Raw genomic sequence first — 13,942 nt, forward strand, 5'->3', positions numbered from 1 at the left:
AACGGCTGCATTATTTTCAGGAAGTGAGTGAAGGTACTTGAAGTCCCATCATCCATGGCCCATCCTCTACAAACAGCAGCAGGATATAGAGTGGGTCATGGGGGCTCTGTGTGCCAAGTTTGGTCTTTATCAGTCATTAGATGAGGGTGGCAGTGGTGTCAGTAAGTGAGTGAAGGTACTGCAAGTCCCATCATCCAAAGTCCATCCCCTTTCAAACTGCAGCAGGATGTAGAGTGGATCATGGGGGCTCTGTGTGCCAAGTTTGGTCTTTATCAGTCATTAGATGAGGGTGGCAGTGGTGTCAGTAAGTGAGTGAAAGTACTGCAAGTCCCATCACCCAAAGTCCATCCCCTTTCAAACTGCAGCAGGATGTAGAGTGGATCATGGGGACTCTGTGTGCCAAGTGTGGTCGTGATTGGTCATTAGAAGAGGGTTGCAGCAATCTTTGGAAGGGAGTGGAGGTACTTGAAGTCCCATCATCCATGGTCTGTTCTCCTCCAAACTGCAGCAGGATGTAGAGTGGGTCATTGAAGCTCCATGTGCCAAGTTTAGTCTTGATGAGTCATTGGCGAGGGTCTCTGTGGTCTCAGGAAGTGAGTGAAGTGACTGCAAGTCCCATCATCCATTGTCAATTTCTTCCAAACCGCACCAGGATGTAGAGTGAGTTAAATTGTGGTCCTGATCCATCATTGTTGGCAGTTATAATGGTTTTAGGAAGGGAGTGCAGGTATTGCAAGTCCCATCGTCCATGGTGCATCCTCCTTCAAACTGCACCTGGATGTAGAGTGCGTCATGGGGACTCAGTGTGCCAAGTTTGGTATTTATTGGTAATTGGATGAGGGTTGCAGTGGTCTGAAGAATTGAGCAATGGTACTGCAAGTCCCATAATCCAGGGTCCATCCCCGGCCAAACCACACCAGGACGTAAAGTGGGTCATGAGAGGTCTCTGTGCGAAGTTTGGTCCTGATCAGTCATTGGATGAGGTTAACAGCGGTCTCAGAATGTGAGTGGTGGTACTGCAAGTCCCATCATCCATGGTTCATACTCCTCCAAACTGCAGTAGGATGTAGAGTGGGTGATGGGGGCTCTGTGTGCCTATTTTGGTCTGTATTGGGAGTGTTCTGACCCAGCCCCCTTTGGCCTTTCCTTTCCTCTCTTTCTCATCTTGGAATGTTGGATTTGAGGCTGGCCAATCAAAGACCATATGCAAATTTCCTTCTGTCATGCCCCGTTTCTGCCATGAACCCTCTTCTCCACCAGGGGCTCCTATTGAAGCTGCCCAATCAGAGACCATATGCAAATAGCACCACAGCGGCAGCCAATCATAACGCTGCCACATACACCGCCCTCCACAATTCCTCTGTCCGATACAAACACTCTTCTTTATTATATACTAGCTTGGGGACCCGGCGTTGCCCGGGTTATTAGAGAAAGTGGGTAATGGCGGTTCTGTATGCCAAGTTTGGTCTTTATTGGTCTTTGGATAATGGCAGCATTATTTTCAGGAAGTGAGTGAAGGTACTTGAAGTCCCATCATCCATGGGCCATCGTCCTACAAACAGCAGCAGGATATAGAGTGGGTCATGGGGGCTCTGTGTGCCAAGTTTGGTCTTTATCAGTCATTAGATGAGGGTGTCAGTGGTGTCAGTAAGTGAGTGATGGTATTGCAAGTCCCATCATCCAAAGTCCATCCCCTTTCAAACTTTCAAGCAGGATGTAGAGTGGATCATGGGGGCTCTGTGTGCCAAGTGTGGTCTTGATTGGTCATTAGAAGAGGGTTGCAGCAATCTTTGGAAGGGAGTGGAGGTACTTGAAGTCCCATCATCCATGGTCTGTCCTCCTCCAAACTGCACCAGGATGTAGAGTGGGTCATTGGAGATCCATGTGGCAAGTTTAGTCTTGATTAGTCATTGGCGAGGGTCTAAGTGGTCTCAGAAAGTGAGCAAAGGTACTGCAAGTCCCATCATCCATCTCCAAAGTTTTCCAAATAACACCAGGAGGTAAAGTGAGTCATGAGAGGTCTATGTGCCAAGTTTGGTGTTGATCCGTCATTGGATGAGGTTTGCAGAGGTCTCAGAATGTGAGTGAAGGTACTGGAAGTTCCATCATCCATGGTCCACCCTTCTCCAAAACTGCAGCAGGATGTAGAGTGGGTCATGGGGGCTCTGTGTGCCAACTTTCGTCTTGATTGGTCATTAGATGAGTTTTGCAGCAGTCTTGGGTAGTGTAGGTACTTGAAGTCCCATCATCCATGGTCTGTCGTCCTCCAAACTGCTCCAGGATGTAGAGTGGGTCATTGAAGCTCCATGTGCCAAGTGTAGTCTTGATGAGTCATTGGCGTGGGTCTCAGTGGTCTCAGGAAGTGAGTGAAGTGACTGCAAGTCCCATCATCCATTGTCAAATTCTTCCAAACCGCACCAGGATGTAGAGTGAGTTATGCGGGCTCTCTGTGTAAATTGTGGTCCTGATCCATCATTGTTGGCAGTTATAATGGTCTTAGGAAGGGAGTGCAGGTATTGCAAGTCCCATCGTCCATGGTGCATCCTCCTTCATACTGCACCTGGATGTAGAATGCGTCATGGAGACTCAGTGTGCCAAGTTTGGTATTTTTTGGTAATTGGATGAGGGTTGCAGTGGTCTGAAGAATGAGCAATGGTACTGCAAGTCCCATAATCCACGGTCCATCCCCAGCCAAACCACACCAGGACGTAAAGTGGGTCATGAGAGGTCTCTGTGCGAAGTTTGGTCCTGATCAGTCATTGGATAAGGTTAACAGCGGTCTCAGAATGTGAGTGGTAGTACTGCAAGTCCCATCATCCATGGTTCATAGTCCTCCAAACTGCAGTAGGATGTAGAGTGGGTGATGGGGGCTCTGCCAAGTCTGCTCTGTATGGGTAGTGTTGTGACCCAGCCCCCGGCCTTTCCTTTCCTCTCTTTCTCATCTCGGAATGTTGGATTTGAGGCTGGCCAATCAGAGACCATATGCAAATTTCCTTCTGTCATGCACCGTTTCTGCCATGAACCCTCTTCTCCACCAGGGGCTCCTATTGAAGCTGCCCAATCAGAGACCATATGCAAATAGCACCACAGCGGCAGCCAATCAGAACGCTGGCACATACACCGCCCTCCACAATTCCTATACAAACACTCTTCTTTATTATATACTAGCTTGGGGACCCGGCGTTGCCCGGGTTATTAGAGAAAGTGGGTAATGGCGGTTCTGTATGCCAAGTTTGGTCTTTATTGGTCTTTGGATAATGGCAGCATTATTTTCAGGAAGTGAGTGAAGGTACTTGAAGTCCCATCATCCATGGGCCATCGTCCTACAAACAGCAGCAGGATATAGAGTGGGTCATGGGGGCTCTGTGTGCCAAGTTTGGTCTTTATCAGTCATTAGATGAGGGTGTCAGTGGTGTCAGTAAGTGAGTGATGGTATTGCAAGTCCCATCATCCAAAGTCCATCCCCTTTCAAACTTTCAAGCAGGATGTAGAGTGGATCATGGGGGCTCTGTGTGCCAAGTGTGGTCTTGATTGGTCATTAGAAGAGGGTTGCAGCAATCTTTGGAAGGGAGTGGAGGTACTTGAAGTCCCATCATCCATGGTCTGTCCTCCTCCAAACTGCACCAGGATGTAGAGTGGGTCATTGGAGATCCATGTGGCAAGTTTAGTCTTGATTAGTCATTGGCGAGGGTCTAAGTGGTCTCAGAAAGTGAGCAAAGGTACTGCAAGTCCCATCATCCATCTCCAAAGTTTTCCAAATAACACCAGGAGGTAAAGTGAGTCATGAGAGGTCTATGTGCCAAGTTTGGTGTTGATCCGTCATTGGATGAGGTTTGCAGAGGTCTCAGAATGTGAGTGAAGGTACTGGAAGTTCCATCATCCATGGTCCACCCTTCTCCAAAACTGCAGCAGGATGTAGAGTGGGTCATGGGGGCTCTGTGTGCCAACTTTCGTCTTGATTGGTCATTAGATGAGTTTTGCAGCAGTCTTGGGTAGTGTAGGTACTTGAAGTCCCATCATCCATGGTCTGTCGTCCTCCAAACTGCTCCAGGATGTAGAGTGGGTCATTGAAGCTCCATGTGCCAAGTGTAGTCTTGATGAGTCATTGGCGTGGGTCTCAGTGGTCTCAGGAAGTGAGTGAAGTGACTGCAAGTCCCATCATCCATTGTCAAATTCTTCCAAACCGCACCAGGATGTAGAGTGAGTTATGCGGGCTCTCTGTGTAAATTGTGGTCCTGATCCATCATTGTTGGCAGTTATAATGGTCTTAGGAAGGGAGTGCAGGTATTGCAAGTCCCATCGTCCATGGTGCATCCTCCTTCATACTGCACCTGGATGTAGAATGCGTCATGGAGACTCAGTGTGCCAAGTTTGGTATTTTTTGGTAATTGGATGAGGGTTGCAGTGGTCTGAAGAATGAGCAATGGTACTGCAAGTCCCATAATCCACGGTCCATCCCCAGCCAAACCACACCAGGACGTAAAGTGGGTCATGAGAGGTCTCTGTGCGAAGTTTGGTCCTGATCAGTCATTGGATAAGGTTAACAGCGGTCTCAGAATGTGAGTGGTAGTACTGCAAGTCCCATCATCCATGGTTCATAGTCCTCCAAACTGCAGTAGGATGTAGAGTGGGTGATGGGGGCTCTGCCAAGTCTGCTCTGTATGGGTAGTGTTGTGACCCAGCCCCCGGCCTTTCCTTTCCTCTCTTTCTCATCTCGGAATGTTGGATTTGAGGCTGGCCAATCAGAGACCATATGCAAATTTCCTTCTGTCATGCACCGTTTCTGCCATGAACCCTCTTCTCCACCAGGGGCTCCTATTGAAGCTGCCCAATCAGAGACCATATGCAAATAGCACCACAGCGGCAGCCAATCAGAACGCTGGCACATACACCGCCCTCCACAATTCCTATACAAACACTCTTCTTTATTATATACTAGCTTGGGGACCCGGCGTTGCCCGGGTTATTAGAGAAAGTGGGTAATGGTGGTTCTGTATGCCAAGTTTGGTCTTTATTGGACTTTGGATAACAGCTGCATTATTTTCAGGAAGTGAGTGAAGGTACTTGAAGTCCCATCATCCATGGGCCATCCTCCTACAAACAGCAGCAGGATATAGAGTGGGTCATGGGGGCTCTGTGTGCCAAGTTTGGTCTTTTTCAGTCATTAGGTGAGGGTGGCAGTGGTGTCAGTAAGTGAGTGAAGGTACTGCAAGTCCCATCATCCAAAGTCCATCCCCTTTCAAACTGCAGCAGGATGTAGAGTGGATCATGGGGGCTCTGTGTGCCAAGTGTGGTCTTGATTGGTCATTAGAAGAGGGTTGCAGCAATCTTTGGAAGGGTGTGGAGGTACTTGAAGTCCCATCATCCATGGTCTGTCCTCCTCCAAACTGCAGCAGGATGTAGAGTGGGTCATTGGAGCTCCATGTGCCAAGTTTGGTCTTGATTAGTCATTGGCGAGGGTCTCAGTGGTCTCAGGAAGTGAGCAAAGGTACTGCAAGTCCCATCATCCATCTCCAAATTTTTCCAAACAACACCAGGACATAAAGTGGGTCATGAGAGGTCTATGTGCCAAGTTTGGTCTTGATCCGTCATTGGATGAGGTTTGCAGTGGTCTCAGAATGTGAGTGAAGGTACTGGAAGTTCCATCATCCATGGTCCACCCTTCTCCAAAACTGCAGCAGGATGTAGAGTGGGTCGTGGGGGCTCTGTGCGCCAACGTTGGTCTTGACTGGTCATTAGATGAGTTTTGCAGCAGTCTTGGGTAGTGGAGGTACTTGAAGTCCCATCATCCATGGTCTGTCGTCCTCCAAAGTGCTCCAGGATGTAGAGTGGGTCAATGAAGCTCCATGTGCCAAGTTTAGTCATGATGAGTCATTGGCGAGGGTCTCAGTGGTCTCAGGAAGTGAGTGAAATGACTGCAAGTCCCATCATCCATTGTTAAATTCTTCCAAACCGCACCAGGATGTAGAGTGGGTCATGCTGGGTCTCTGTGTAAATTGTAGTCCTGATCCATCATCGTTGGCAGTTGTAATGGTCTTAGGAAGGGAGTGCAGGTATTGCAAGTCCCATCGTCCATGGTGCATCCTCCTTCAAACCGCACCTGGATGTAGAGTGCGTCATGGAGACTCAGTGTGCCAAGTTTGGTATTTATTGGTAATTGGATGAGGGTTGCAGTGGTATGAAGAATTGAGCAATGGTACTGCAAGTCCCATAATCCACGGTCCATCCCCGGCCAAACCACACCAGGACGTAAAGTGGGTCATGAGAGGTCTATGTGCGAAGTTTGGTCCTGATCAGTCATTGGATAAGGTTAGCAGCGGTCTCAGAATGTGAGTGGTGGTACTGCAAGTCCCATCATCCATGGTTCATGCTCCTCCAAACTGCAGTAGGATGTCGAGTGGGTGATGGGGGCTCTGTGTGCCAAGTTTCGTCTATATTGGGAGTGTTCTGACCCAGCCCCCTTTGGCCTTTCCTTTCCTCTCTTTGTCATCTCGGAATGTTGGAAATGAGGCTGGCCAATCAGAGACCATATGCAAATTTCCTTCTGTCATGCCCCGTTTCTGCCATGAACCCTCTTCTCCACCAGGGGCTCCTATTGAAGCTGGCCAATCAGAGACCATATGCAAATAGCACCACAGTGGCAGCCAATCAGAACGCTGGCACATACACTTCCGCCCTCCACAATTCCTCTGTCCTATACAAACAAACACTCTTCTTTATTATATATACAGATATAGATATAGATATAGATATAGATATAGATATAGATATAGATATAGATATAGATGGTGTGGAAGCTCTTTGACAAAAAATCTCCTGTATTTGTTTTGCTTGTGTTTCTTTTTGTTAAACTTTGTATACTGATATGATTGTGGACATCAGACATCATATGTAATCTGCCATGTGCCGTTTTATCACAACAGTTCTAACCAGAAGATGGAGAACATCGATGGGAATAGCTAAATCCAGGTTTTAGTGCTATCCTCTCTACCTCCCATGCTACCACAATACTGCCCCAACATATCTGGATTTCTAAAAAATAGTCTCAATGCAACTGACAAAGAGAATTGAAATTCACAAACCATGCATTGCAATAAACTTGTTATGCCCAAATTCAATTGCTCATCACAGAGTGGAACCACTGAATAACTAGGGTTTTGTGTACCATGAGACTAGCAACTACATTTAACCATTAGGATAAGAGCTCTTTGATGTTAAACCTATGCTCTTATGCAAATAAACTATGATAATATTTTGTCTATATCACACAAAATAGCAATAGTATAGTTCTTTTTAAAGAAAATAGAATCATAGAATCATAGAATCATAGAGTTGGAAGAGACCTCATGGGCCATCCAGTCCAACCCCCTGCCAAGAAGCAGGAATATTGCATTCAAATCACCCCTGACAAATGGCCATCCAGCCTCTGCTTAAAAGCTTCCAAAGAAGGAGCCTCCACCACACTCCGGGGCAGAGAGTTCCACTGCTGAACGGCTCTCACAGTCAGGAAGTTCTTCCTAATGTTCAGATGGAATCTCCTCTCTTGTAGTTTGAAGCCATTGTTCCGCGTCCTAGTCTCCAAGGAAGCAGAAAACAAGCTTGCTCCCTCCTCCCTGTGGCTTCCTCTCACATATTTATACATGGCTATCATATCTCCTCTCAGCCTTCTCTTCTTCAGGCTAAACATGCCCAGTTCCCTAAGCCGCTCCTCATAGGGCTTGTTCTCCAGACCCTTGATCATTTTAGTCGCCCTCCTCTGGACACTTTCCAGCTTGTCAACATCTCTCTTGAATTGTGGTGCCCAGAATTGGACACAATATTCCAGATGTGGTCTAACCAAAGCAGAATAGAGGGGTAGCATGACTTCCTTAGATCTAGATAACTCAGAGCCTTCAGTACAGTGCAATTTTCCCTCTTTTGCTGGAAGCCTGCGTCTCAACACAAATTTTGTGGAAACAGCATGAATCTAATGCTTCTTTTCTATTTCATTTTCACCCTCATAAAGTGTTATAGAGATATCAAAATCCTGTTGACTATGTTCTGACATTCTGCTGAATCTATCAAAGCAATTACTGGAGTATGGATTTTGGAATTCAAATAATATTGTATAGATTTTTTTCTTGCTTCCCCCCCCCCCCCCCCCCCGAACCAGCATTCAGCATGAACTAGATATAGTTGGGATGCCAGTCTTCTGCTCAGTGTTCGGCCCACTGAATATAACAGCCATTTTGTAATGAAGGGAAAGTCCAGATAAGTGTTATATTTTGCCCTTTGGTCAGTCAAGGGACCATGCCATTCACTTCGATGCATGCAATATTTCAATCTGTGTCCCAGTCTTGTCAGGATTATTTCACCTCAGTGTTTATCTGGCAATACAAATTGCTCTTGGACTTTCCAGTCTTTCTTTTTTGGATGGAGATTCCCTGCCTGCTGTGTTTTGTTGCTGCAGAGAAGCATGTTTTAATTTTCCTAATGACAGTCTGTGTCTAGCTCCAAAGGCACTACATCTATATCAGCCAGATACTTTGATTAGTCTGAGGGTTTCCTTCATTATTTCACCAGCGTAGCACAGCACTCTTCCACATCCCAAACAAAATGGAAGGCATTTCCCCTAAAACTAGTCATATTGTCTTATTTATAGTCTAATTTTCTGAGCCTCAGATGGAAATAAAGGCTATAAATACTGTATACATTAACTTCCTTCCAACAAGGACTGCATTTTTCTTGTATTCTGGCAACAAGTGACTTATTAGTAATAGTCATTCAGAATATAAGCTTCACTTTCAGGCACAAAATTAGAACAATTTGTTTCAAAGGTGAGTCACACGTATCAGTTTTCAAAATCAGTTCAGAAAAGAATGAACTTTTGCTCAACTGCATGTCCTCCTCCATCCTCTACCAATATTAACACAGTTTGAAGCTGAGTTGATCAACTGATAACATTCACTCGGGAACTTCTCTTACCACTACCAGTTAATATTTTACCACCAACTTTGTTCTTGGTTCTGCATAGAAAGAATCACTCCAGAAAAACTGAAGTGAGAGAACAGGAACATCATAAAGCCTGGAGATGTTGAGTTTTATTAGGGCTAAAATTCCCCAAATCTCCCAGCCAACATGGCCAATACTAGTACAGAAGTCCTGTGATTTATGGCCCCTGAAGTCAGTATCCTATGCTCTGAGGCTAACTGCAGTCCATTCCACAGCATACTGCTTCATCTTAATCAGTCCCCTGAAATATGAATCATCCCAGGGCACTGTGTATTTTAAATATTGATTCATTTTAAAGGAAAAGAATCAATGGAGGCTAACAGGTACTGACAACATTATTATATATTTCTGTATATGCCAATAAGACATGACTCAAGAGAATAGGCATAACTCATCTTGCAAGTCTGGTTGCACAGCAGGTTAAACAGCTGACCTAAGGAACTTGCTGTCCGAAAGATCGGTGATTCGAATCAGGGGAGTGGGGTGAGCTCTCGCTGTTAGGCCCAGCTTCTGCCAATCTAGCAGTTTGAAAACATGCAAATGTGAGTAGATCAATAGGTACCGCTTCTGTGGGAAGGTAACAGCGCTCTATGCTGTTATGCTCCTAGGTCATGTTGGTCACATGACCTAGGAAGTGCCTATGGACAACGTCGGCTCTTCGGCTTAGAAATGGAGATGAGCACCACCCCCAAGAGTCAGACTTGACTAGACTTAATGTCAAGGGGAAACCTTTACCATCTGCAAGCAGCAAGTCCATTGTTTTGCATAAGATGTCCTATGTCTAGTGTTAATTTATCCAACTTATAATCTCAAATTTCTCTTTGTGTGTCAAATAAATCACAGCGCCTGTTTGTCCTCCCCCCTCTCACACACACATATTCACTCACTCATGGCCTTCTTCTGGTTCCTCCTCAGAAGCTGACTGATTTCATATTTTCAGCATCCCGGCAATCAAAGACAACAAACCAGAGTGTGGAAGTAATGAGATCTATCTTTCCCCATGTACAGTACTAATCTTTCTTTTGGGAGCAACTGTTAGCAGCCTTAGCATGCATATTCTCAGTAGGTGTAGAATTTAGGTACAGCAGATATTGATGAATTGTCGAAGGCTTGATGAAGTTTCCTCTTGCTTTATATTAAACAGACCACTCTATATGCATTAGGGAATATCAGTTAGTTCATCCTCCATTTAGTAGTCTGCATTTTTTCCATCTTCCAGGTGGAATTTCTTTTCCTGCAACTTGAAGCCATTGTTCTGCATCCTATTTTCCAGGGCAGCAGAAAACGAGCTTGCTCCCTCTCCCTTATGATTCCCCTCACATATTTATACATGACCCTCATCATGTCTCCTCTCAGCCTTCTCTTGTGCAGGCTAAACATGCCCAGCTCTTTAAGCCACTCCTAATAGGGCTTGTTCTCTAGACCCTTGATCATTTTAGTCACTCTCCTCTAGACACATTCCACAATTGCGATGCTCAGAATTGGACACAGTATTCCAGGTGTGGTCTGACCAAGAATCCAGAATGACTTCCCTGTATCTAGACTCCTATTTATACAGGCCAAAATCGCATTGGCTTTTTTCGCTGCCTCATCACATTGTTGGCTTATGTTTAATTTGTCTACCTACTGCTGCATTCCCCATTCTGTCTCTTTGCACTTCATTTATTCTGTCTAAGTGGAGTATCTTGCATTTGTCTCTGTTGAACTTCATTTTGTTGGTTTTGGTCCATCTCTCTAATCTGTTAAGATCGTTTTGAATTCTGCTCCTGTCTTCTGGAGTATTAGCTATTCCTCCCAATTTGGTGTCATCAGCAAACTTGATGATCATGCCTTCTAACCCTTTATCTAAGTCATTAATAAAGATGTTGAACAGGACCAGGACCAGGACGGAACCCTGCTTATGGCACTCTACTCATCACTTCTTTCCAGGATGAAGAGGAAGCATAGGTGAGCACCCATTGGGTTCGTTCACTTAACCAATTACAGATCCACTTAATCGTAGTTTTGCTTAGCCCACATTTGACTACTTTGTTTGCCAGAAAGTCATGGGGGACTTTTGTTGAAGGCCTTACTGAAATCCAGATATGATCTAATAAGCACTGAAAGTCTAGAAATTTATAACCTTGAAGAATCTTCAGTAGTCATTTTTTGAAAGAAAATGCACACATTTAGAAATGCCTGGATTCTGTCTTTCTTTGTTTGTAATTAGTGAGCCAAAGTGGTTTATCCATTGTGTTAGAAAGACACAGCAAGGTCTATCCTGTCCAGCACACTATTTTTCATGGAATTGTTGTTGTTATACAGTATTTGTTTATATCCTGTTTTATCTCCACAGAAGGAAACTCAGCAGGCCAACCAGAAGCCCAGAAGCAGGACATGAGCAAAATAGCACACACCTGTTGCTGAGATTGAGAGGATGCTGACTCTAATACTTGATATAATATACAGCATAACTATTGTGAGTATTAGACATTGATATATTCTCTATTACTATTTTCTTTGCTGTTATAGATTAGACTCTGAATCAATGGGAATTAGGTAAATTGGAACTTTTTGCTGATTCAATAGGTTCACACTAGTTGCGAGTAACAATTGGTTTTAAGCCAAAGTTCTCACATTAGTTCATGTGTGCCATTATAATCACAAAAAGCTGAGAAATGCAAAAAGTGACGCAGATTTATATACCAATGGTTTCCACAAAATGAAAATATGATTTGCGTCATGGGAATGATTTACATATGCATCCCTGTAACCAAGATATTCCACATGGGAAAGTAACCTTGAGAAATAAGCAAAGCCAAAGCATTCTCTCTGAGTTGCTGACAAAAGGATTGCTCCTGCCATTTACCATGCTGTTTCAGTTATTCAGCACCAGCTGGAACAAGTGTATCAAATCAGACAACAGCTATCATTAATGCATTCTGAGCTGCTTTCCATTAAATCCAGATTATGAAGTGCAAAGGATAGTTGCAGAAGAAGAGCTAATCATATCAACTGATTTAGGCGGCATAAAATATAACATCAGCCATTTCCCTTACTATGTGCCATCAATCTACATTTCTCTCTTCTGGCACTTGAGTAGCTGAAAATGATACTGCCTAGGAATTACATTTTCAGATCATTTGTCCATGAGCATAGCATGCCCATGTGAACACAAGACATGGCTTGATATCCCTGGTTGTCAGACAGGGTATAATTGCATGGTTATAAAAAATGTAACTGACCTAGTAAAATGCAAAGCATCAAAACCATGACAAGTATCAGGAAATAAGCAGACTCATTTTGAAAAAATAACAAACCTTTGTATATAGATGAGTGAAGGATAGAACACACAAGTGCAAGATAGTTGGCACAGAACATTACAGCATGAACTTTTATGAGATTGTGATATTGTTAAAGAGGCAGGTATTTTTCCATGTTAGTAGACCACATGTTCATATAGGTGGGCAAAATAGAAACATCTGAAAAGCATTGATTTAATCACAATACCTTGTTAAAGAACCAATTTCACACCTTTGGAAGATAATACTGCTGTCTGTGACTTATCAGCATGGTTACTCTTCAAAACAGAAGTGCAACCAGCTGGAAAGACACCCTTTACAAATTTTATATTTTTCAAAAATAGTGTTAGTCCTCTCATGTAATAAACATACCTGCTGGCTTATATATAGAAAAATATAAAAGATTGTGTGAGAGAGACTACTTTTTCTAGTGCTTCTTTGAAAGCAAACTACCATGCTTCTGCCCAATAGTCCAGTGCTGTAATCTTGGCTAGAGAAGCAACTCAGGTTGGTCCTACACAAACAATATAATCTAGCTCATCTGTGCATTGCCCTGTCCTAATTTTACTCTCACTAGCATTACATTATCTGTTACAATATGAAATTTACTTCAGGACAAAAGGAGTGTCCCACCATTTCCATGTCATCATATTATTTTTGTTCACACCATCCTGGATACTACTTTTTAAAAAAAGAAAATCATGATATGCACAAGTTTGAAGAATATCATCTAAACTCAAATCTAATAGGCTTCAATTGGTTGGTGGAGCTGCTAAAGGATTTTGGTCAGTGGAAGGGGGGGGGGGGGGTTAAAGCAACCAACAATCCACAAGATGACACATCCATTCAGCTTCAAGTAACTGGTCGCAACTTGGCAGCTGACACACCGCTTTCATTCTCCCTCCACCCATCTGATCTGGTTATTCCCCATCACAGTTCTCCCTTTAACCCATCTGATTTGCATAGTTTTCATCCTACTCTTCCCTCAATGCATCTGATCTTACTCCCCATCCCAATCCTCTCTCCGACCATTTGATTCAATAACTACCCATTCTGATCCTCCATCCTATTCCTTCCATTCACCTGATGTGCTTACTTCCCATCCTGCTCTTCCCTTCATGAATCTCGGTCTGCTTTGGTGATTCCCATCCTAATCCCATCTCTATCCAACTGATCCACTTGTTTCCCATCCTGATTCTCCCTCCATCCATCTGATCCACATATTTCCCATCCTGATCCTCTATCCATCCATGTGATGTGTTTACTTCCCATCTTGCTCTTCTATCCATCCATCTGATCAGCTTGCTTCTCATCCCAATCCTCTCTCTACCCATCTAATCAGCTTACTCCCCGTTGTTCCCAGTGAAATAATGGCTGATCTTTCCTCATCCATCTGATCCACTTACACCCCATCCTCTCCAGTGACAGTGCCAGGGACTCATGTAATAAAATATATATTTTAAAGTAACACGCATCCTCCATGAGCACACTTTTGGAAGGAAATATTTTTGAAAATTGTAAGATCTTTCTATCAGCCAAGAGAAAAAAACCTTATGTAGTGGGAATGATCAGGTGATGATCTGGGAAAGGTAAACACACATCAATCAACACTGCCCAACAACCACACTGCAATTCACTGCAGCCTCAAACATAATTCAGAAAACAAAACC

This window comes from Anolis sagrei, chromosome 1 (assembly GCF_037176765.1).
Source record: "Anolis sagrei isolate rAnoSag1 chromosome 1, rAnoSag1.mat, whole genome shotgun sequence".
NCBI lineage: Eukaryota > Metazoa > Chordata > Lepidosauria > Squamata > Dactyloidae > Anolis > Anolis sagrei.